At 38.1% G+C, this 26,272-nt stretch overlaps 1 long non-coding RNA gene, 1 other non-coding gene and 2 pseudogenes across 2 annotated transcripts; all 4 read right to left on the bottom strand.

Annotated features, from left to right (window-relative positions):
* LOC136276830 (fibroblast growth factor receptor 4-like) overlaps positions 1-26,272 on the bottom strand; it is a 117,716-nt pseudogene that overhangs the window by 88,497 nt on the left and 2,947 nt on the right.
* Positions 4,530-18,950, bottom strand: LOC131774424 (fibroblast growth factor receptor homolog 1-like; annotated as a pseudogene).
* On the bottom strand, positions 21,295-22,699 carry LOC136281551 (uncharacterized). Its single transcript, XR_010717854.1, has 3 exons — positions 22,604-22,699; positions 21,734-21,894; positions 21,295-21,606 (listed from the first exon to the last, which is right to left on the bottom strand). It is a non-coding gene; the product is annotated as an uncharacterized lncRNA (long non-coding RNA).
* Trnaq-uug (transfer RNA glutamine (anticodon UUG)) lies at positions 25,182-25,253 on the bottom strand. The gene has a single exon. It is a non-coding gene; the product is annotated as a tRNA-Gln (tRNA).

The raw sequence follows: 26,272 nt of genomic DNA, 5'->3' as shown, positions 1-26,272 counted from the left end.
GATTGTTTACATCCTTGACCACATTCACAAGTGACTCCTTCAGAGTTACATAATCCTCTTTGCCATTCACTATTGCTATTGTATGATTTCCTAAAGAAAAGGTACATGTTTATGTCATTATTTTGTTGACCTACAACAAAAGAATGGTAGAAAGTGTACCTGCACTAGACAAACATCTTTTGCCATCTTCCACAAGGGCAAATGAGCAAACGAACAAATTGCTGCTATGGGAAATCCTTGTTCCATCTCCTGATATTTTAACTTTCACTTTAGTAGTGCCATCTGCATTGTTCTTCACCTGTAAAATAAGTAAAGTGTTAGACTTAAGGCAAGCGAAGAAAATGAGCAATGCTTGAACGGTGGTCCCATAAGTCACTCCCATAAGCCATCTGCATTGTTCTTCACCTGTAATATAAGTAAAGTGTTAGACTTGAGGCAAGCGAAGAAAATGAGCAATGCTTGAATGGTGGTCCCATAAGTCACTGTATTTTCTGTGGCATGTATGAAAAGGATTATCAGAGACAAAAAACTTACAAAATTTCCAACTTCCTTTTCAAGGAGGCGCTTGAAAGGCAGTTCAGCACCCTGTGCTCTACTAGGGGTTCTTTGTACATTCCACTTCCTATCTTGAGTCCTTGCACAGCTCTCCATTAGGTGGGTTCGGGGGAGGGCCTTTTCCACTTGGGTAAGCTCATGGTAACGCTTCAGTGAAAGGGAAAATCGGTCCATGAAGTAAAGTATTGTTCTGATCTTCTCCTTTTCCTCTTCTAGAAGGCTCTCATAGGCTTTTATTTGGTCCCCCAAAATGAAATAATTAATATTGTTATTGTTGTTACATCAAATTTGTTTTATATGCTGGAAATGTTCTTAAAGATTAATTTACATTTAGTTTTAAGTTGGTAATCCATCACATTTAAGGAGCCAGATAAACTCTACTTTCATTGTTATTTGATTTTCTAGTCCCCTAATGGTGTTATTTTTACAGCCTTACATCCTACTTATTTTGGTAGAAAAAAATCTTCATGACAGTGACTTAATTTGTAATTTTCAGAAACAGCTTGGCTAACATTTTTAAGTCAATATTTGAGTTGTAACAATATCATGTAATCAGTTACATATTACTGCTTTCAACATACTTGTAACTGTTGATTCGCGTGGTAACACCTGCCTTCTTTTTGCAGAAGCAATCTTTTCGGTCTTTTCTGCAAGAAACAGCAAGAGACGTCAGACACAAAACTTTTGTGCTAATTGACATGGAAAAGACTGAAATTTGATATTAGTGAAATTCTGTCAAGTTTTTACCAGGAAAATGCTGTGAGGCAAAGGTTATGTTTGTTGGGCGACCAGCCTTATCTTCAAAATTAAGCGATCTTGGCTCTAAACCGTAGGTCTCTTTATCTTTAAACACAAAAAACTTGTCGTTTGATCAGTCCACTTGATAGAAGTGTAGGCACTTTGGATTGACGACAAATGTATCGCATCGTTTCAAACTGGATAGAATAGATATATTGTTACCTTCAATCTCGGTCCGTAGTCTTTGGTTTTCAGTAACTAGGTCTTATTGTTTATTTAACAGTCCCTCAATCATCCCATCTGGCTCTTGGAGAATCTCGTCCGGAAGTAATAATAGAGAAGCCCAGTACTTGGATTTGACGGCCCGGCGAATGTTGCCATTCGAGGCTTGGTTCACCTTCTTAACTGTATATTCTACCCTGCTGTGAACAGCTTATCCGACACAAGCGCGGAAACACGAGGACAACGTATACCCGATTCTCCTCAAATTGCACTGGAGAGCATCAAATACTTCGTCAGGATTTTTTAGTCGACGCCATTCTTAAAGAGCTTCACCTCGCTCCATGTAGATTAATGTAGGACAGCATTAGATTCTGGATTCCACGTCGTGGATTCCGGATTCCGGGTGCTGGATTCCGGATGCTATCCCTACAGATTCCGGATTTCAAAACACAAAAGATTCCAGATTTTAGTTCCTGGTTTGCTCCTAATTTTCGCATTTCGTTTTCTAGAAATGACTTCAATGGCGGATTTAGTTATTGAAGGACATGTGAATGTATGTTTGTTTGTTTATATATCCATAACAACATTTGATAATTACAAGATATATAATACAGCAAATTAAGGGATAAATTTTTCTTCTAGGAATACCTGTTGAAATTGTCCATCTCTTAAGTACAATGTCCATTTATTCCCCTTTTAAGCAACTGTGAAGAGGCAAGGCCATATTTCTTTCAATCAGGTTCCTTGAGGTTCTTCATTTGATTTAACGTTATCAAAAGAACCTATGCTTCAAATCATTACTTGTCAGTTTTCATTTGTAAATAGCTGTTGTTCTAGCACTGCATAACCTTGGTCCGACGGCGAAAAGATGGCCATCTGCTAAGAAAACAGCTCGAAATGTTTCCCAATCACCTCAAATTACTTTTCTACCTTTCCTTCAAACAAAAGCCATAGTATTGACGAAAAATTTAAACTGCAATATAATTTCAATAACAACTCGAGTATGTCGCAAATAAATCGCAGACTATGACTACGAAAAGCTTGTTTTCCTATATGTAATTGGCGATGACGTTCGACATTATGAAATTGCGCATTAAATAGTGTTCAACCAGCTCAACTATACCTTTGCAAAATCGCGAAAGATCTGCATTTACACAGTGATTTTCCAAAAAATTACAGATTCTTTTTACTATACTTCCTTTTTTCTTTAAAAGGTTAGCTAAGCCAATTCACATTACGTCGGCTATGAATTCTCCAGAGCAATGGCATGGTTTAAGGTGGCCCGCCGCTATTTTCTTTTCTAGAAAATGTTGTTTGACCTTAAAAATCTGGTAATATCTTATTTTATCCGCACTAAGATATTATGCCTTATCAAATCTTAAATTTTGTTATTCTGAATGCAAAATATCAAAGAAAGCGGTTTACGTTTAATGCCGAAACTTCGACTCAGAAATAGACCTCTCCCATAAATACCCATATACCTTTGTTCAAAGTATATAAGTTTATCGTAATTGGAAACGTGTGGTCTGTCGCCATGTTGGTGCTGCAAGCATATCTGATGGGATTTTAAGAGTCAAAATTCTCCAGCGAAATAGGCGCAGTCAGCATGGTCTGCACGGTCTACGGTCTGCGGTCTGCGGTCTGCGGTCTGCGGTCTGCGGTCTGCGGTCTGCGTTTTAGGATGACCGTGGTCGCATGGACGCGCGTGAAAGCAGTTAATACGATTTGAAATGGATTTTCAACAAATGGATTCTGGATTCATTCTCTGGCGGGATTCTGGATTTCAATGCCCAGTATTCCGGATTCCACAAGCAAAAATTTCATGGATTCCGGAATCCGGATTACCTTACATGGGGCGATACTTCGATTTCTTCTATTATGCATACTCCGAGGTTTAAAAAAGCTACCCGTTGGGTCTGAGATGATAATTCATAAGCTGCGATTAATAGTTGATAAAAAAGCAATATTAAATAGATTAATAATAATATAAATAATAGCAATAATAACAGTAATAATGATAATGGTAATAATAATTCTATTAAATGATAAAAAATTGCGATTGTCTTTGGCCGGCAGAGATATATGCCATGGTCAGTCAATCTGGATTGAAACACCTCAGCAATACAATGGATCAGAACATTAATAAAAATGGCATTTACAACTTATCCTTCTATTGAGTCTTGAAATTGTCGAATAAGTTAAAAAAAATATTGCTCTTTCTTCGACTGCCAGTGTATTTCATTACTGCGAAACATCGACAAATCCTTACTGACTCTTTTGTTATCATGATGACAAACTCGAAGGTTTCCTTGGACAAACGCGCAGTTCTAAACAGACCAGTAAAGCAAGCGTCAACGACACAACCATCTATAGCTTCGTCCGCAGGTGTGAAAAGCTGAGAATGTGGACATCTCATTTGGTGGTATACATGGAAATGCTATTTTGTAGATGCCGCCATCGCTTCAGCCTGATGACGTCATCCAAAAGCTTAATGAGGATACGGAATGGTTACAGTCTGAATTGACTTGGTAATCAATAAATAGTCATAAGATAAGCCTCTAGTCTTTTTATTGCAGATATTAAATAGAGTGTTTAACATTATGTTAGATACAACTTAATGTGTTTGGATAGTGTACAAAGTTAAACGCTCATACGTGCTCTCATTTCATCAAGTTTTTCGACAAGCATTCCATTTTGCCATAGCAAAATTATTACGTTTACCACTGTACGCACCCTTTGTGTAGTGCTTATTTTTTCTTCGTACGAATCGAAAACACTTAGGAAAATTATTAATTTGATTAACTCACACTCTATTAAGACGGTTCTCTCCGTTTATGACAAAAGCATTTGATACTAAGAGCAAAACGTTAAATGTCAATAACAATGCAATCGCTTGTTTTCAAATAATAGTAACTTGAAAGTTAAACAAATCACCAGAAGTGCATATAATTTAAAGAAGATGCTTGGTAAAGTGATACCTCAGTGCTAACTAGTACCACACGACTGATTCATTACCAAACTACAAAATTTTACCAAATTTCATACCGTCGTTAGGAGATCTCTTACTAGGTCTGCCACAAGCAAATTTGCTAAATAGTTTCACAATACAACATGAAATATTGTTGCAAAGTTTGCAAAGTACAGCTGTCTGCATAAACGAGCTGTTTTTCAAGTTGGTTGTTTTTTATTTGTTTGTTTGTTTATTTCTCTTCTGATTTTATCGATTACGGAAGTTCAATTCATATCTATCCAATTTTCCTTATTCTGAAACCGATTAAATTATTTATTATTGGTATTCTTTGAGAATTAATTCATCAGTTTTTTGTACTTTTATTATTATCATTTTGTTAATCAAGGATAAAGCTTTCGCATATTCTTCTAATATATATATGGAGAGAAATTTAACTAACACAAACCTACACTTAGTTTAGCACCGAGAAGTGACAATTATGTACCCTAACGACGGTCACTGGCCCATTTTCCCAATCTCTTAACTGAGGCCTTCTTTGCAACTTCCTCACTTGGTCCTGCATCTTCATTTCCGAGATCTTCAACCCTGGAGTATTTTGCCTTGTCATAAGCGCCCAAGTCAAGAAGTTCCACATATGTCTTAGGAAAAAAGTAACAAATGAGGGTAATACATCAGCTGCAGAGCGCTAAAGTTATAAGTCTAGGATCTGCTAAGTGAGTTTCCTATTTTCTCTCTAAAAATAGAGAAGTTGCAAGTACGTGGGTAGAACTGAGCAGATTTATGGAGACGATCACAATCGCCGTAAATATCAGAAGGAGCCAACAAGTTGAAATACTTCTAAATGGCCTGACAGGCTAGAAAATGTCTCTTACCAGAAGTATAAATGGTCTCAGCTGAAGCTTTTATAGAGCGAACGGAAATAAAACCAAAGCTACTAAGTATTGCTACCAACACATGGGGGAAAGGTAAGGAGTTTGAAAAGTTTTCGAGACTTTAAAAAGCATAAAATTTTGGGAAGTTGTCAATTCTAGAAACAAACCTCTTCACGAATGTATTTGTCCATTCTTTGTCGCAGGTTTTCAAAAGGAGGACGGAAGTCAGGGTTACGATTCCAGCACCTTTTCATGATATCATACCTGAAATTTAACAAGGATGATCTACTCTTAACTACTCTTTTATAGATTGTGCAAAGAATACCAATAAGGTCCTCCTACAGGAACCTTTTCTTAAAAATAGTATAGGCAATGGTTCAGGTTTGTCCTTTTATTGAAAATAGTATAGGCAATGATTCAGGTTTGTTCTGGGGCGTCGAACATATCGCACTACTTCACTCGCTCTGATGTTTTTCAAATACATTTTAATGTCATAATTGTCCACGCTGCACCTCGCTGAATGCGGTATGCTCCTGGTTCACATTCACATAACAGAAACCTACTGATATGATTGTAGTCCAGTTGCTTTATTGCAAAGATTTCAGCAATGAGAACGGTAAATGTGTCGTCATAGATCTTAGGTTATTTTTAGGAAGACGTTGATATTATGCTAAAAAAGTGCAACTCACACTTTGTTATCAACATGATCGGGCTTTGGCATCTGATATCCCTTTGTGACCTCTGCAACCACCATGCCTTCTGACCATCCGTCGTACGGAATTCCTCCTGTCAATGCATAAGGACAAGTACATGTCACATTTCTTAATATATCAACTCTACAGTGACCGTGTCACAACTAAGTTACAGGACGGAACATTACGTAAGAACTAAAGAATTAGCTTAAAGAATTTTGCAGGGATAAATGGCCAAGAAGTAAGTAATAACAAATCTTATTAAAATAATAATAACAAAAATAGCATTACTTCTATAGCGCTTGCGCATTGCTGTTCTAAGCGTTAAATGTATTGACTGAACATAGTTTGGCTTACCAAGGGTAACTATCTCATAAAGAACGATACCATAGGACCACCTAACGAGAGCATATCAGAAAGATTCCACAGTTAATCGCTGAGTGAATTTTGTACTAGAAATGATAAAGAAAAATCCAAAGGTAATCAGTTTGTTAGGTTGTTGGATTAATATACATATCTATACATACACATCACTCAAGGTGGAAAGTCCAGCAAGTTCTCCCAGCAGAATCTCTGGTGCAGTCCATTTGATTGGCAAACATCCCTGGAGAAACAACCAATAAACGTTTGCCGTATAAAACTTATGTCCCTTTTTTTTCAAAGCCATCTTTAAAAAAATATGAAGCTGCATGCATAACGTAAATATGTTAAAATGAGAAAAGAAAACTACATTTCTCGTTCCCATATAGGTCAATCCAATGTTGGCCTTCGTAAAGCTGTCACGCAAAACAGAAAACATAACTCCTTTCGCGAGACTTTCTACAAAAAACGTAAATGAAATTGACATATCCCGATGCCCAGGCCAGAGTACTTATTCTGTTTATTTCGAACTCTGTTTTGTTTTGCTTCTTTCTTTTAATTCAAAGTGAGCTATGAAACCCTGTTGGTAGTCGAGGTACACTAACTTTCTGCAGAGAATATTCTTACGCTTACAACTTGTTTCCAGAAAAACCCTGCACTGTTGCAACAAAAAAGTGTTTTCTACCTTTTTGGCATTTCCATGGCCATACTTGAAGCTTTGATATGCCATACCAAAGTCCGTCACTTTGCAAACATAGTTTTTATCAAGGAGAATGTTTCGAGCTGCCAGGTCACGATGGATGATCTATCAGAAGATAAGGAGCCAGAATACAAAAGCTAAGAAACGATAGGTTTATATAGTACAGCGGAGAATCAAACGTCTGAATACGTTCGAACGAAAAAGGGCTCAAACTAAGTCAGCCCTATATAATGATTTAATGCTGACAAAACCAACATTTCTACTTTTTTTATTAAAAGCAGTGACCTGCTAATGTCAACAAAAAGCATCATGGCTAAAAAAGGTCTTAGAGGTTTTATCTAAATTCAAAAGCACTCAAATATGTTGGCCAAAATCCGAACTATTAAAAAATAAAAGTTTAAATCTTTGAAAGATTTTTCTGAGTTAGAATTGACATGCGAAAAGTATTCCACTTACCCCTCGCGATCCAAGGAACACCATACCGGCGGCGATTTGTTTGGCAAACATCACAAGATCGTAGTTGGTCAAATCCTGGGCTCTTCCCTCACCAAGATAATAGCGATCCCTCACTCCTCGACATTTTCTCAGGTAACCAAGGAGGTCACCACATGGCAGGTACTCCATGATGAGTATTGGGTGAACTTAAGCGACGTAAAACAAAAGAAAAAGTAAATAAACCCCATGTCAAGGCTCCTTACTGTATATATATACAAAAAAAAAAAATTCCGGATGACTTTCTTCATAAAGCAGTTTAGCCTACACGTTACCTACCCTCAACAGAATTTACTTTCAAAAATTTGCCATAGGTTAAAGGGAGAAAGCCGGTTAGCCCATTTAACGAGATTTCAGGCTATCCGTCCGAGATCTTAGTGAACTGTCGATGGATACATGCTCTTGGAGAAAACCGTCTGGTTGCCACACAAAGAAGACAAACTTCGTTCCATTAGCATTTTATTTACGGAACTCATGTTAAGAGGTCCGAAGAGGGTTCATTCAGCATTTGTACTATCGTTAATAAAATATACCTAGAAAAGATGCTTTACGCTTAGTACTTACTTTCTGTCGTAATGCAGCCCATGAACTTTACAATGTTTGGCGGAACGTTTTCACCGATAAGTTTCCCCAGCTCAATTTCCCTCATCAGACATATCCTTCCTTCCTCTCCAGCAGTGGCTACAACAAAAGTATACATTCATTGAGACACATTCTGATTAATAAATTTCTTCCACGCAAGTTCAAGCCAGAAAGATTCGGAAGAGTTACAAACCTCGCATATTCCTATAACCGTTTGGATGATAATTTTCGCAGCTAGCAGATTGCCTAACTCTCAGACCTCAGCCACGGCTGAGTTGACTATGAGTATAGAGGCCGAATCGAAACCAGTTGAGGTTTGAATCTTATCGATAGTTCTTGCCTCTCTTTAGTTTTACCATCACTGCAGATGCTTCTCACCTTTCGTTCGGTAAATGTCTTTTGCCAGCGAAAAGCACCGTATAGTCAGTCTGTTAGACTGCCTTCTTCAACACGGGATAATCAGTCACTGGTAAGGGGAGAATAGGTCCAAAGGAAGGAAAAGACCCTACTGGATTCAGCAGCGGATCTAGAGGGAGGAACCAACGTATCCGCAACACCCCCCTCCGGGGGAAAAAGGAATTATTGCAGGATCACTTTTATGAGCAAACTGGTTGATTATCTTCTTTGTTTCTTTGCTCCTTCCCCCGCCTTCTCTTTTTTTTGGACCCTTCTTCCTTCCCCCCCCCCTTCCCCAAATAAAACATTTTTATAACCACCCCTGAGATCAACATATTTATCAATAAAACAAATCGAAGGAGGCTAACGCGTGAAACATTTAGCGGCCACTGTCCGATTTCCAGGTTGTCCATTTGGTGAACTCAGGAGAGCTCTCCACACGGCTCCGAACGCCCCTCGTCCAATGACATCTTGTAGCAGCACACGGTTAACCGCAACCTCCCACTTATCTACTTCTGCATTCGATGGCTCCATCTGGATTGCCTGCTCTTGGTCAGGACTAAATATAGGAAATAAACATTGTATACTTGCAGATAAAAAGAAAAGAGAAATCAGAGGGTAAAAAAAATTGATTTGCCAGGATAACTTGATTGGCGAGATAATCTCTCTTGCCGATAGTGAGAAAACAATGTTTCTACTAAACCAGGAACATAAATTATTACAAAACATATTAGCAATTATTGTTATTTAAGTACACTTTGTCAATCGGATGAAGTTCAACATTACCTTTGTTTGTTAAAATCAAACAAGAAACAGTCGGTTTTAAAATCAGAAATTTTACGCGCATTTCAATTTTTTTTTCAAAGTATTTAATCTATGAACTAATCTAACTGAAAATAGATGGAAGATACTAATGAGATAAAAAAAATTAAACAAAGGAACTAATGAAGCTGATTCTAACAACACTTGATAATTGTTAATAATACATCATACACACGATAAGCACGATAATAGTAAAGTCACTGCGATATGATTTTTGTTATCGTCATCATGGCAATGGTGTAGTTTTTTTTTCTTTTTTCGATGAATTTGATGAATAAAAGGTAAAATAGTTGACTTACAGAGCTATAGCTGCAATTCCAAATGATGAATTAAAGAGGATAAAGAAGGTAAAACTTTGTATTAATTTATAAAATCGAATATCCCGATAAAATTTCTGTACAATGGCAGTATAATTTGAATTTGGACAAATTAGGAGTGACGTGATATTTGCTGAATTTATAATTGTTATCAAAGCATACAGATGTGAAGAAACTCTACAATCAGCATTTTTTGGCCGAACACGGGTAATTCTTATAAAAGTATCTCTATTCTTAGACTTATAGATTGGTGTTCCTTAGCAGACATGTTAAATAAGTTTAAACATTTCCTTATTTTACTTTCAGTCAAAGAAATCTGAAATAACACAGAAAAATGGACGTCACCTGTCCTTCGACGCTTGCAGAAATACCAGGCAATTAGCGAGATGACAGTCGCTGCCGCCACTGATCCACCAATGTAATACCACAAAGCGTTGAAACTTTGCATAGCTCGTGGCACTTGCTCAGCTAATCGTGTAAGATAAATATATGGCCATTAGACAAATCTCGACGGTAGTAAAAGTAACATAAAGATTTAGCCAAGCCTAAAAGCGGAGCTCGCATTTTTTTTCCCGCACGTCTCAAGGGCACAACGCGTTACCCCGGCCAGGATTAGAACCCGGGTAGTTCGACTAAGAGCCCAGTGCACTGACCACTGGACTACTAGACAAAGCCGTGGCGCTAGTGTGCCCGCGGTACAGTTGAACACGCATGTTAAAAGTAGCACGGTCGTACGGTCGTACATCCAAATTTTTTCGGCTTGATGGGTTATTACTATTTTGTATAATTATGGGGCTACGCTCTGCGAGCTCTGCTACTGATAAAATTCAAGTTTTACACCATTATCGTGTATCAATCTTTGCTCTTTCGGATGGTGAGTCTTCATCTTTTTTCCAAGTTACATTTATTGTTTCACCAATGAAAATTTTTCATAAGATCATGACTCCTTTGTTCCTTGGTCTTCGATATTTTTAAAGGAAACGGGTGAAAAGAGAGAAAAAAATAGGTCTATTTAAATTTGGCTTAAACTTCAAAACCAAACGCTTTGTTAAGCTACAAGCTTGATTAATGACATAAACTACAATATGGAATTTACCTGTGACATCGATCCAGAAAGAATATTTTGCTTCGCCATAATCATTTCTAGCAGTACATTCATAATAGCCTTTATCTTTAAGCGTCGCTTGTCTAATAACCAAGAAGTTGTTTTTTTCTAATTAGCACTCCATCCTTGGTCCAGTTAACAGATACTTGTGGATCACCTCTCAAATAACACTCTTTTTTAAATGTGGAGTCAAATGTAACGATGACATTTCTAGCCTCATTACGAACACGGGGTGGAACTGCAAAATAAGCACGTAAACACAAATTACAAAATTTAGAAGCCGCCCAACCTCCCTCCCCGCAAAAAGAAAAAATAATTATTAATAGCAATAGTAAATAACAATAAAAAAGAAGGAAAAGAAGACAATGAGCCACTTTTTTATCATATCAAACAAATCCTTCCAAAAACCACATCAGTCAGGCTATATTACTAACTTAGCCATGAAATCATCAAATTGTTAGAGTGAGAACAAAGGAACAATTGTAAAGACTTTCCAGTTCTTCGCAATAAATAACTAGTGAAGCACTCTGAAAAAATTATTCATTCAGGACCTGTTCCTCACTGGTGAATCAGTCGCAGATAATAGCTGAAAGCCCTTGCATTTTTTTAAAGTTTCCGATAGTTTTCTATAATTACCTTTACCCTTAGCTCAGACCCAGACACCTTAATCTTGAGTCGGACCCACTGACTATTGATCCGCACTCCGTAGACATATCAAATGCATGATTGAATTATAATACAGTTGTGAGCTTTACAAACACACCCTTTACAGAAATGTTAATGCCTTTTCTAGAATTGCCTGCTTCATTCTCTGCCCTACAAGTGTACCACCCTTCGTCCTCCTTTGTTATCTCAGAAAAGAAGAGAGACAAACTCTGTCCTTGCAATGTATTATTCTTTAGCCAGGTGATCCGTGGTTCAGGCCGACCCGCCATAACTTTACACGTCAAGTTTACACTGTTTCCTTCTACGATGAGATTGCTTGCTCCAGAAATATCCACTTTTGGTTGAACTAAAAGGTAAATAAATAACATATTATTGGAAAATCGGAGGTATTCCTATATCATTTGCATTAAACGCATTAGACACCGTAACTAAATGAACATTTGATGATGACAGTAGCGCTTCATATGAAGTATAATCGTTTGTCAGATCGCGAACCTTTCGAACTTCGTATCGAGGTCTACATACTCCTATTATCTCGGACCACCAGTTTACGTAAGACAGAAGGCGCAGCCATGGGGAGTCTGGTCTCCGCCGTTATTGCTAATCTCCACATATAGAGTTATAGGAGCAATCAATAACCTTATCATCTTACCAGCGAAGGATCTCGAAACACTATGTTTATGACACATTCACAATCTTGGTTCGCGAAAACGCTGATAGCTTCCTACAGCATTTGCAGAACCGAAAGCATTCCATTCACTTCATTGATGTTACAAATAGTAACAACACACCCGCCATCTATGGCACTGCATCTTTAAAACAAGAGCCCGTGGTTTACAAGATTCCATGTGAGTGCGGCAAAGTTTAGATCGGCGGAACAGGCAGACCTATGGAAGTAAGGTTAAACGAGCAATATGGCAGATCGAGAAACGACATGCCAAGACAAAGGCCTCTGCAGTTTCAGAAGACACCTGGAAACCACCTGCTCTGGACTGAAGTAGAGTATATTGATAGTGATCCTATTACTTTAAAACGCAGGGTAAAAGAGGCCATCCACATGAGACTTTGCCTGTTACAGCATAAATTGGACATTGGGATAGACATCCCAGAAACATGGATGCTGACTACAAGAAACACAAAAACAGGATAACTTTGCGACAGTGAACTTCGGAAGAACATTTGGTCAAAGCGTGCCAATCGAAACCTATGTGGGATTCCAGCGAATCGCAGCCAAACAGAGAGTTTCATAAGGTCATGCATATCTACCGACCTTATAGCACGAAGAAGACACAAGATGCCGTCAAAAAGTCGCGATCCATATCCAAAGTGACTTCATGGCGAGATAAACGATTATATTGCATTCAGAGAGTGAATTTGTCACCAAGACCAACCGAAGTCGATTTAAGCACATTACCAGTTTGGAGAGAAACTATAAACTTCATCAAAGAGCACTTACTTTGAGTTATGACGAGGAAACTACACTGTTGATAAATAACTTGAGTATTATTTTTTAACATGACACCCTACTTGCAAACAACTAAAATCAACGAACACATCCACGATAAAATGTCGCCTCACATATCTGCGAATATGGACAGCGAAAAGGTTTTAAATTGAGTAAATTAAATTAATTACATTTGAAAAACTGACTTTATGACTTTCTATCTATTATCCCATTGGTCACTCACTTATAACTGACACTCGAATGTCTTTATCTTTGCTTGTGACCCTCTTTACTCCTTTAGTTTGTTTCATAGTACAGGTATAATTTCCATCGTCTTCAGGCCGTACAGAGTCAATATGCAGGCTACCGTCGGATACTTGAGTGAATCGTTCCGAGTTTAAGGACTTTCCTCCTTCCTTACTCCAAGAAATCTGTGGATTTGGTTTTCCATTAGCACTACAGCTTATAATGCCAGACTTGTTCGCCATAACAGTTTGTCGGTTCAACGTCTTCTCAGTAAATCTTGCTGTCGAAAGGAGTAATGAAAAGTACTAATATCATAGCTACTCTTTTGAAAGGTCAGAGGTGTACTTGTCTTACATGACATTGTCATGCATGTTAAGCTTATTTCTGCAATATAAAAGATTTGTTTTCATACCATTAATGTAGACAATATAATATTGAACATATTCCAATCTCTGGCATTCATATATTCCTCCATCAGACAGTTGCACATTATCGATGAACAAATCACCATTCTCGACAGCCCTGACCCTTTCAGAAGTAGAGTTTGTTATTTCAAGCTTTCGCCCATTGATGACCCATCTAGCATAATTGGTTTTATTGTGTATAGAGCAGTGAAGCTTTTCGCTGCTACCAATATCAAAATAGAGTCTGCCTCTTTTCGACACTTTCTTGTTCTCTGCAAAGTTTAGAAGATGTTGTCAAAATAAGTAAAATTTTTTGTAACTAACACTACAAGAAGAGATAGAAAAGATGAATATATTTACCTGTACTAAAGCCTAACTTGAGAATTTTTTTAACTTTGTCGTACTTAAAACTAAGTCACATTACTCCAAACAAAGTCGTGTCAGCCATTAGTAAAGTAATGAAACTTTTGAAAAGAATTATATCGCATCCAAGAAAGGTTATGTAACCCATTAAAAAAAATTAGGTAACCCTCAACTGAAGTCAGGTGATCTTATGAGAAGTCATATTACCTTCATGAAAGTCATGTAAACCCTAGCTAGCGTCATTTCATCTCAAGACCAAGCTGAATCATCTATGAGGAGGGTAAGTTCCTCAAGAAACTGTGATGCTGCGTCGGTGGGGGAGTATAACACCCGCCACTGATGACGAAGGGCTAACACTCGAAATTCAGCTTTGAAACTCTTTACGGGGGCAAGTTTACATTATAAACTCTGTTAATAAAATCAAAATCATCTAAGTCATTTTTACCCTAAACTAAGTCATGTCATCCCCAGTCGAAGTCATCTCGCTATCTTAAGCGTAAAATCTGCGAACAGATATATGCTTGTCCGCGAGCAGAATACTTTAGCAGAATGTTTTTAGAAATGGTCTTCTGGTCATCTGTGTATCTCAATTTACTATGATTTCTCTCTACTTTAGAGGGTCAATGAGAAGAAGAAAGGCAACCACGAAAACCAGAATAACTAATCAGACCTAAAAAGCTAGTTGCTTACTTGGTTGACACAACGCTTGAGAACCCATGTCATCCAAATGACATTGAAGTGGAATATTTAACCTTCCATCAATGCGATCGCATGATGCAAGTTGAAACTCTTCTCCGGTGCAAGAGACATCGGACATTGCAGAAGGTATTCCCTTAGCCTTTACGTCTGACCCAATGAACTCCGCTAAAGCCTCTTCAAAGCCAAGTTGACGACAAATAACTTTGACATCATTAAAGTCCCATTCATTCCTACATATCTTTGCCCATTTCCCCTCGTAAAACACTTCCACTCTTCCTCCATACTCCACATTTGCGCCATTCAAGCGAACAGGAACTTATGAAATTACAAAAAGTTCAATCCGTTAAGATGGAAAACACTAATTATCAAGAATCAAGAATGCCTATAAATCACGAATTGATAAATAGTTCATGCCAGTCTAAGTGTTTTGTTTTAAGGGAAATTCTGCATGCAAATTATTCAGAATTCGAACGTTGGCCGCATCGTTCGTTGTCTAATGTGGTTCACAACATTTATATAGTTTCCTTGCTGAAATGTTTTACGACAAACCTCTTTTACATTGCTTCGTGACTGTGTTTTAAATTGTAAAACTGGATTTTTCTTCAAAAATTTTGGAACATTCAAGACGTGTTTTCTTTGCCTGGAAGCGTTTACTTTAGGAGAACACAAAAGTGTGATTTACATTTTAAACTAGAGAGTCATTTTTAAAGCATTTCTCTCGGAATAATCAAGAAAAAGGCGTTTAGTTAAGTATAAGTAGTGTGAAAAATTGTGAAATTCCCTAGTTGCACGAAAGAGAGAGAGAAAAGGAAATAAGAAGGATGCAATAGTTTGAAGGAAACTTAGTGAAGAGTTTGGAGGTTATGAAGTTCATGAAACCCAAATGCATAACTGTGCAGCTAGGTTCTTCTTTCGACAGTAATTCAACTATAATCGTCTAAGGGTGTAAACAGTAGAAACCAGCTAGATTTTTAGCCATATATACCTTTTTAGAACCTAAAAGATACCCGAAGATGAACAATCATTGATCTCGCAAAAGCTTTCATATCTGGAGAGTAAGTAAATCTATCAAGTTACCATCTTTGGAGATCATGTGGATATTACATGAGTGCAATTCACTATTACCTTTGCAAAATTGTTGCTTCTTTTCCGAATTGTTTTGACATGTGGTGGGAATGGTACAGTTGTAGTGGGTGGACATCTCGGAAGCATTGCCACGTTCTGCGTACCATGTGCCATTAGCATAGACACCGTTGTTATAGTAGCCCATGGCCATGCAGGTTAAATTTTCATCTGCTTCATCCCATTCACTGGTACAAAGCTTTTGCCAGCTCTTGTTTGAGAATACCTTTATTGTACCGACAGATGGGTTCTTCTCTGTTTCAGAACGCAGGGCCAATTCTTTAAATATTAAAAAAAATTCATAAAGGTAACAATAAACAGCGTAAACTACTTCAGCATAGGTAAATTCTTCTGCTGATGATGTCTCCATATAATTACCCATTAAGATTTCTTTTCAGTTTATGGTGGAAGAATTTCCTATTTCGCTAACATGATTTTCTTTACCAGCAGGTCAATGCCAAAACGTTATTTAGTAACTGAGGCCCTCGCATTTTTAAACATGTTTCTTGTCATTAGATGATAGTTAGCATTACCGGATTAGCTAAAAAAGTGTTGCTTACGGGCAGTCCAACGAAATTGGTAGTCGCCATTGCGCAGATAGTGCAGACTTCTGACAGAGTGACCAGAAACATCAGCAAAAACTTATGCCAATAATTAAATACCTATATTGTAGTACTAATGATAGTGGAGATTTGTTTTATTTCTTTCAAGAAAAGTATGGTGAATTCCGTAGATGTACAGAGTTTGTTCATTCATGAGGGATTTCTGACTTATAACGAACTCCTTACTTTTAATAATTTGTGCATTTAACATATTTGGCCTGGATGATTATGTGATTAAAGTTCAAACTCAGCAGTTCCATTCATTTGTTGTTATTCCAACTTTTATTCCTGAATTTTCTCAGTTTTGTTTCAAAATAGAAGGTTTTATCCACTGAAATCAGAAAGGCTGCAATTTGTATGTTACCTTCTTGGCAACTGGACATGTTGCTACATTCTCTCAGCTGTGCTCCGGTCCCATCGCATGCGCAGTGTCTCCAACCATGTGCTAGTTGTAAATCAATACATTCTCTCTTTCTTGTTTGTATACCACCAACTGGCTTGGTACAGTTACTCCAAGAGTTCCACTCACTCCAGCCACAATCCATTAACAATGCTGTAAACAAAAACATTTGATGAACAGCCATATTTCTAACAATCAGGTTCCTTGAAATTCTTCATTTGATTTGACGGTATCAAAAGAACTTATGCTTCAAGTAATTACTTGTCATTTTTCATTTGTAAATAGCTGTTGGACTAAAAAGTTGTTCTAGCACTGCATAACCTTGGTCCGACTGCGAAAAGATGGCCATCTGCCAAGAAAACAGCTCGAAAATGTTTCCCAATCATCTCAAATTACTTTTCTAACTTTTCTTTAAACAAAAACCATAGTATTGACGAAAAATTTAAACTGCAATATAATTTCAATAACACCTCGAGTATGTCGCAAATAAATCGCAGACTATGACTACGAAAAGCTTGTTTTTTCTATATGTAATTAGCGATGACGTTCGACATTATGAAATTGCGCATTAAACGGTGTTCAACCAACTCAACTATACCTTTGCAAAATCACGAAAGATCTGCAATTACACAGTGATTTTCCAAAAAATAACAGATTCTTTTTTCTATACTTCCTTTTTTCTTTAAGAGGTTAGCCAAGCCAATTCACATTACGTCGGCTATGAATTCTCCAGAGCAATGGCTATAAAGGTTTAAGGTGGCCCACCGCTATTTTCTTTTCTAGAAAATGTTTTTTGACCCTGCAAATCTGATAATATCTTATTTTATCCGCACTGAGATATGATGCGTTATAAAATCTTAAATTTTGTTATTCTGAATGCCAAATATCTAAGAAAGCGGTTAACGTTTAAATGCCGAAACTTCGGACCTTTAAAACGCGGACCTTTTTTAAACTGTGAGTTGCATATGATTAAGGTGTATACATCTTTTCCTTACCCTTAGTAACGTTGGAACCGTTTCCAATTATTGGACACCACGTGACGAAATTTTACGGGGCTATTTCGAGCTCACGTTACCTAGCAAAACCAAATCGCAGGCCCAAGTTTTTCGAGCATATGAAGTTTAGCCCCACGTGGCAAGATGTAGCCCAGATGTAATTTGCGTGGGCAGCGACGCTGATTTAGAGTTAAGGAATGTGCTGTGTGGACGAAAGAAAAATGATTACCAGGATCTTCACAAGACAGCCCAACGAACTCTACTGTAAAGAAAGTGCTGCAAGCTAAAATCGAACTTTACTAGGAAATGAGATTTTTGAATCGGAGTATAAGACTGATTAATAGCTAGTAGGGAACTCATTGTCAAATTCGATTGGGCTATAGGTCATGAATGATCTTGTCAGTGTCTCGCGAGCTGTAACAGTCGAAATTAGAGACCTTAAGATCGAGGTTTGGCCATCTTACCGCAAACGCTAAACCGCGGTTTGCAGTTAGCGGTTTCACGTTAGCCGTCTGCCCATATTTGGGACTTAAGATCCGCGTGTGATAGCACTGGTGAATTATGCCTTGTCAATCTTTCTCGGCATCCGCGCCCCTTTAGTTCAACTCTGTTGCTGTCGGAACTAAAGACTTCACTGAGAATAGTTGCTAATTCATCCCATTCCTGATGCGTTTGTGGCTTTCTGGAAGCAACTTCTTTAGCCAGGGCAATGTCATTTTTAAGGCTTGGCCATCTGAACGGAGCCATCTAGGAAACAAAGAATGCATTAACATATCATCAGAAATCTGCTTTTGTTGTAATTTGTTTATCGTAGTTTAACCATAAAGTAATCTGACTGGCAAATCAGTTCCAACAACAAATAGCCGGCTGCCATGTTTGTTTTCATTCGTTTGTTCACTTCTATTTTAACTGAGAAATCGTCTTCAAAATCACGTTTCTATAAAAAGAATTCGATAATTAATAAGCGAAATAGTTCTAAACAGTAGTATTTCCTCTCAAACGTGGGATTGTGATGTTTTAAGGTGCAAAAAACTTGCGGTAAATCACTTACCTCTAGAGCGTGGTCTTGATGTACAAACGTGAACCTCAAACCGCAAACCTGACGGCAAGGCTCTGGTCACGTGACTTCTTGACGTTCGCGGTTCGCGGGAAATGCCGAAAAACCTCAATCTTAAGGTCTCTATTCTCCAGCGAAATAAGCGTGGTCTGCATGATCTGCACGGTCTGCGGTCTGCGTTTTAGCATGACCGTAGTTGCATGAATGCGCGTGAAAGCAGTTAATACGATTTGAAAGGGATTTTCAACAAATGGATTCTGGATTCATTCTTTAGCGGAATTCTGGATTCCAATGCCCAGTATTCCGGATTCCACAAGCAAAAATTTCATGGATTCCGGAATCCAGATTTCCTTACATAGGGCGATTCGCCGTTGATTCGAAGATAGAACAGTGGGTTTAAACTACCTGTCAACGGCCGAGTCATGTTTAAAAAAGCAGGGCTGACCGTAGATTCTATGAGCTCTGAAAAGAGCTCCCCATCAACACGCTGTATTTCTTTAATGGTGTACATGGCAGAGTTCTAGATTTTTGAGAAGATCTTGTTGTTTCTGTTGCTGCAGCAAACGAATAGTGTTACGATTTACCTGGTGTGATAAACGTTGCCAATGGTTACGTTTCCGAATTCTCTAAATTCTAAAGCTTGCGAAGGCGGTATTGTTCATGCAGTTGTAATTTCAATGCTTAATTGTAGTGGCTTGCGCGCTATTGTTTACGGAGGCAGAGGTTTGCATATACCAATACACTCTCGGGAGTTTTACAAATCGGTCAAACGTGCTCCTCGACGTAAAATTTAGGATGGGCAGAGGTTGCTTCGAAAAAAATCGGTTTTGATAGTACTTCTAAGCCTCGTACGGCCGAGAAAATTTTCATAAGCCCTCCTGAGACATAGAAGTAACTTTTCCATATGCTGACTCTGAAGTTTCGCGAATAGTTCCTCGGATTTTTTAACCTGGAGATCAGCTTCCATACCGAAGAGCATCTAAAATTGCCATTTTTCAAAGAAGTTTCTATAATGGTTATAGAAACCGCAGAAAACAAACTTTAGTATAAATTTGTTCATTAAAACCTCTTCTACAAAATCCATATGATGGTAAATAGCTAAGGCAGTTAGTTTTTTATTAAGAGTGAAAAACGCAGGCGTAAGTGGGCGATTTATAGCCATTTTCTCTATTGTTTCGCTCTCTTTTCTTGAAGGACTGTTCAAATTTACCGCCGATGGACTTAAAAGATGTGTCGCGCCATTCTGCGCGATGGGTGAAAAATGTGTTGGGAGAACATATAAAAAATTGAGAGCCCGTAAAAATAGTTTTGAAAACTGAGGGGAGCACACAAAACAGGAAAAGTGGGTTAGTAGGGAAACTCTACAAACAAAAAGCGGGCTTTAGCCTCAAGTTCTCTCCATTTGCAATCCATTTTACACATGCTTCTTCATTCTTGTTGTCCATGTTACTTGGTCGCTACTTAAGAGTGCTCTTACTAAAGGCTGGTTTTCACTGGCGACGGAGTCAGAGTCGGAGTCGGAGTCGGAGTCGTAGTCAGGGTTGTAAGAGCACTTCCGAGCGATTAAAAACTGAAAATCAGAATCATAAGAAGAGTCATAAGCTCGACAGAACTTGACTCAGAAGAATCAGAACGGTTTCATTTTTTCCGTGGTGAAAACTAGATTGTCACAGTCGCGAGTAGGATCGGAAAAAACAACCAATCACATGCCAGTTCTCAGGCCCTTCCAGTACAGTCTTCCTCCTACGACTCTGACAATTCTTCAAAGGATCGTAAGCGACAGAGTCGTAAGTGGTAACGGTATTTTTCTTCTGATTCTGTCGGTTTGATTTTCACTTGATCGTATCGCTGTTTGCTTATGATTACAAATCCGACTCCGTCTCCGTCGCAAGTGAGAATCAGCTGTAAGGTTTATCAGGACTAAGCGATAAGGAGCATGTCTTCTTTTAATGGAGAGGAAGTTAGTACATAGAAGGTAAATACCAATGCGCAGTTTGATGCACCGAGCACTCGGCCACATTCCCCTCTCTACTTAACAACATTTAGAAGTCCCTTTCAAGTTGAAGTATCATGAGAGCTGATTTTAATGGCAAAGCGCATGAAATTGAAATTAGAAACCACCCGGAAAAGGCTTATAGAAGTAAGCAAATAAGAAAAATATCACTCCCCGATTCTTGTTAAATTTCAGTCCAATTTTTGTCATTAATTTATGCAAATCGTTCTGTGTGACGAGAAGCAAATCAAAGTAACAAAACGTTTTGAACAGCTGATGAGATAACGCGTGGGTTCCAGAAGGAATGGGTTATCCTGTGTTGCTCTTCGGGCTACTGTTGTTTCGAAAATCGCTTTTGGTACGGGTGCGAAACGACTCAACTGACTTGTTACGAATCGACTTTGGTGGTACGAAACGTCTGGTAACCGCTTTATTTTGTTTCTGGAGGAGATAACGTTAGTTTTGTTGCTTACCTTGTCTAATTTCCACAGTTTTTCGCCGGCAATATCCAACGTAGTCATTTTCTGCCTCACAAGTGTAATTTCCAAACTGTGCTGAAGTCAACCCCTTGAGCATTAATGTACAACGAAGTTCTTTTCGTAGTTGAGGATTTATGCATCTGACTCCAACTGATCTATTCTTAGGATCATACCACTGAATATACTTGATCCTTCTCCTAGGATATAGCTCGTCCTTAGACCTTGGCCACGCTATACAAGTCAAATTAAGAGCTTCTCCTACAAATAGTGTGAGACCTGGTGGACTCGAGGGGATCTTTATTTCAGGTATCACTGGACGGCAAAGAGAAAATTCCATCAATAAGTTTATCAGAAAAATTTTGGTTTGATCAGTGAGGATGTAACCTTAATTAAGTTGAGCAAACACACGCAAAAAGAAATACACATGGTTGCCACTAACCAGTCTTGGTGTTACATTTCTTTGTCGTTTCTGCGGATGGAAGGTTGCTTAGAGCACTGGTAACAAGCAATAGCAAGAGACAGTTTCTAGCGTCTCTAAGCCAATGTGTCTCTAGCATTCTGTTCGTTGGACAAGCGTTCAGTTCTTCACACAACAGGTGCCTAAACGTAAAATCGACTACATAAGAAACGAATCGAAGTGATGGGAGGCCGGGAAAGATGGGATAAGATGGGGCAAGAAGTGACGGCAATCTAAGGAACTGAAATTATGAAGGATAAAAACTACGAACACATGAAATCTTCGGGAAAGAAAATGAATTATCATATATCTGTACAACTTAAATACAACTCGTGACGCAACTTGTGATCAACAAATCGATTTTGCTAATCACTCGCATGATTACAAACCGAATTGGACTCCACTCAGTCCTTTTATAATTATTTATCATCACGCGGTCTTTTTGAAGCTCGAATTAACGGCTTATGAGATCATTTAAATCCGGCCCGAGATACGAGGATAGTGGCAGCCAATTCCGCTTTCCATGAGAAAACAATCTCCTCTTTTCCTACTGCATTGTACTTACCAGTGCAAAAGCTAAAAATGATACAGGTCAAAGGTCTTATCGCAGAAACTCGATGTTTGTGACCAAGCGAATACATTGAACTTAAATGACAGCCCGATGGCAAATTAGCGGTCTCATGCAAAACATCATATATTATTACCTTGGAAACCAGTCCTCACAAAACTTTATCAAAATGTAAATTGAAGATGTAAATGAATACTCATGAAAACAACAGGTGAGAGTTTGTCATAAAAGTAGATCGAAGTTAAAAAAAAAATTAAAAGAAGAAGTAAAATTCAGTCACTCACCCTTCGTACTTGCATGTACTGTAATTTTGTCGTTGTTTTTATCTTTGATAAGTGCTAGCAACGTGAGTTCCCTCCTGGAAATCTTACTTGGTTCCTGAAAAAGCTCACATGTTGTTTATTTGAAAAAAGTATTCTGTTTTTCACTAACTACTCAAATTTATGGATGTCCATGACATTGTTGCACATATAATAACAAAAATAAAATGGTAAAGGAGAGGATAAGGGAAACGAATATTCAACCCACCTCCAGTTGTCCTCTTGTCATAGGAGAAACGAAATATGATAATAGGCAACTTTCAGACTTAAGAATAAATGTGAAGGAAACAGATGTTTTTGATGTCATAATTTGAGGGTTTTTTGATCAAATAACATTAAAATAAATAATTTATTAAATCCTAAATAAGGACGAGTAAGGCTATGTTAACAGACCCGTAGAGCCTCTATTGCTGACTGTTAGACATATAAAAAAGTGTGACTAATGGAACCGAAGTTTTAGCGGGTTATAACTGCAATAGAAACTTCTCCATAATCGCTACTAAAGTTTCAACTTACAGAAAATAATCATGATCTCCACGGTGCCAAAAAACTGGTTTTTTGGCAAAAATCCTCTTAAAGGAATTGACTCAAAAACATCTGTAAACACTTTTATGGCTGTGGTAACGTATTTCCTTCTGTCATATGAATGTTAATTTTCCATATCCTTCGACAGCTATGTACCTCAATAAGTACTAGGTTGCAATATTACAAAATAAGGAACACCCATTTTAATGCTGGCTTTGGTTTCTTATTTTTCTGTAAATTAGACGGTTATAGTCCTTATTTATTTCTTCTTTTTTTTTTTGGGAGGGGGGGGGGGATGAGGTAGGGGGGAGAAAAATTATGCATAGTTACTACCCCGCATATAATAAGTTAGACGCGTAATTAAAAAAATGATAATTATTTTAGAGCTTGATCTCTGTCTCAGTTAAACACGTCAATTTTCTCGGGATCGCTAAACACAAATTCATTAATTCTACTAAGCCAAGATCAGACCAATTTGGCAGTTTTATATATTCTTAATCAACATTTTTAGCAGGAATTGGATCACAATACTTATTTGCAAAGTCAAGGAAAGCAATTGGTAAAAATCAGTTGGTGTACTTATCCTACATTAAGTCTGGCTTTCTACTGAGATACGTGAGGTAAATATTAACAAGAAGGCTTGAAATTGACTTTGTGTGATGCAAATATTGCTATTTTTATCTCAATGTGCTTCATAAGGTGTTTACACTAACCCGATATATCAATTATTCCTTTTTTTTCCTTCTTGGCACCAGCGGTTATTTAATGAGGAACGAAATGGAAACATCTTTTCTTATAAGTTCAGACATTTATTACCTCCACAATAAAAAGAGTCTGATAGAACCTTTGAAAAGCAACGTTATGCAGATTGTAAAGAAAAGCCGAGACATTTGGAGGGAACATTGTCCATTATCGTCGCCCAGGAGTTAGCACCTTTACGCCGATAGAATTGACGCAGCCGATCCCAAAATTTTTTTTATTATCAGTACTATTTCTTTATCTAGACAGACATGAAAAGTTTATTTAACTCCATCATGAAGAGTTTATTTAACTCCATTCTTACAGAGAGTCTTTGAGTAATTATGAGGCGCACGTCAAAAATTACGAAGTCGGCAACGAGGACATGGCAAAACGTAAGATCTATAAGCAGAACATCGCCTCAGCACGTGTGTTTTAAGCCTTTGTATATTTCTTAGCCATCCACCGTTAAACAACAACGTGTAAGCACCAAAATTTGCGTGGTCTGAGAACGGGAACCCCGACAGAGAATTATTTACGTTCCATTTGCAACTTAACGCTACTGACATACGCTATACTGAGGTTTAGGAGTGGCACCAGCAATTTCGCGAAATTCTGTCAAAATTATGAATTCATTTTAAAGCGACGTCTTCCTTGTTGTCATCCTGATTGCATAAAGTCCATATTGAATATACGGATCATTCGAAGTTTTTATCTTTAGGGCAGTAGCACGGCCAAAATGGAAGGCCTGGCTGAGAAAAACCCTCACGAGGTTTGATATCATGCGAAAACTGAACTCATTAGTTGTTTTAGTATACAATTTTTAAACAACCTGCCAAAGAAAACACCAAAACTTTAAGAACACGACACGAACGAGGGGTTTGGAAACTAGGTAGACTTTGAACTCGAGATGATAACCCAACATCTGCTGCACATATTGGGTATCATGTCAACTTCACACGCTACGCCATATTGATTGTATACTCACGACCAATTGGACGACACGAAGTCCTGTTACCGAGTTGATTAGAGCTATGACAACATTTTTTTAGAAGCAAACTAGTCATTTCACATGTCGGCTCTGACAAGAGCGATAAGGAACATTCTGGACTTGAATCGGACACGAAATGATTAAAGAATGCTCTGACGGGTTGAATAGTGCTTTGAACGCTTTGAACTTTTGGCAGCCTCTGTTGACTGTTGAGTTGTCTTAACATTGTTACTTTATTTCATCGCACGCCTTCGGGTAATAATAATAAAAATGCAATAAAACTATACAAGGTCCCACCGAGATTTGAACTCGGATCGCTGGATTCAAAGTCCAGAGTGCTAACCATTACACCATGGGACCTTTCTCGAGCATGTGACATTAAAAAACGGTTTGTATCTCGGTCATAAAGGATCTTGAACAGGCATCTTTTGCTTTATTTTATTGACTTTATGAGAATTTTCTAGAGTTTTGACTTATATCTATGGAGGCGCTTTTCTGTTTTCTCTCCCGACAAAATTAAAAAAAAAACTAAATACATTTATATAGCGCCATTTCCATTAATTGTCCATGGCGCTTTACAAAAATTCACCCCCTCCCCCCCTTTGCAGTGGATTCCTTTGAAAAATCCTTGAAATTCAAGTCAAACACTGATGAACATGAAACTTCCCCCTTATAATTTCGATCCGTTGTCCTTCTAACAGGAATTGAGAATAGTTAAACGCATCTGCCGGAGGGGGAGGGGGGGGGGTTTATTTAATGTCACAACATATCCTCTCAGTAATTATAGAAGAGAATATGTAGCAATAGAAAAGGAGAAGTCCGACAAGTGCTGGTACTATTGTTGTGCTGTTCTCTTGCGCTTAATTCTATTATTTCCGAGATTTTAATCTCTTCGGTTTTCACTTTTCAGTCTTGCATCGCGTACATACCCGATTGATGGTTTGTGTGAACAGACTGACTCGTAAGTGCGCACCAGGCAGATTAATTAGAAAGTGTAAAGGTATTTACCATTCGGGTTGTAGCATACGCGGAAAGCACAGTAATTAATTTTGATTTGGTTGGTTATTTACAAATGTAGTCGGGTATGACTATAAAATTATGTACACAATGAGCTGCCTAGCAGTCGGTGTACTTATTAGGCTTAGTTCAGTGATGTGAACCCAGTGCCGTAGTCAGATTCAAAATTCAATTCAAAACATCACGAGATTGTAACGGCTCTGACAGAAAAATCGATGGATTTGGGCTGCCCGCTGCCCGGTGTGGTTTTTCGTCCATTTGAAAAGTTTTAAAACCAAGCCAAACAGGTAACACTGTCCACCCCCCACCGCCTGTCGTTTGGTCACAGAAGACTTAAAGGCACCGAGGCCATCAGGGTCGAT

This window comes from Pocillopora verrucosa, chromosome 1 (assembly GCF_036669915.1).
Source record: "Pocillopora verrucosa isolate sample1 chromosome 1, ASM3666991v2, whole genome shotgun sequence".
NCBI lineage: Eukaryota > Metazoa > Cnidaria > Anthozoa > Scleractinia > Pocilloporidae > Pocillopora > Pocillopora verrucosa.
Note: the sequence above shows the minus strand (reverse complement) of the source record. Positions and strands in the feature narration are given on the sequence as shown.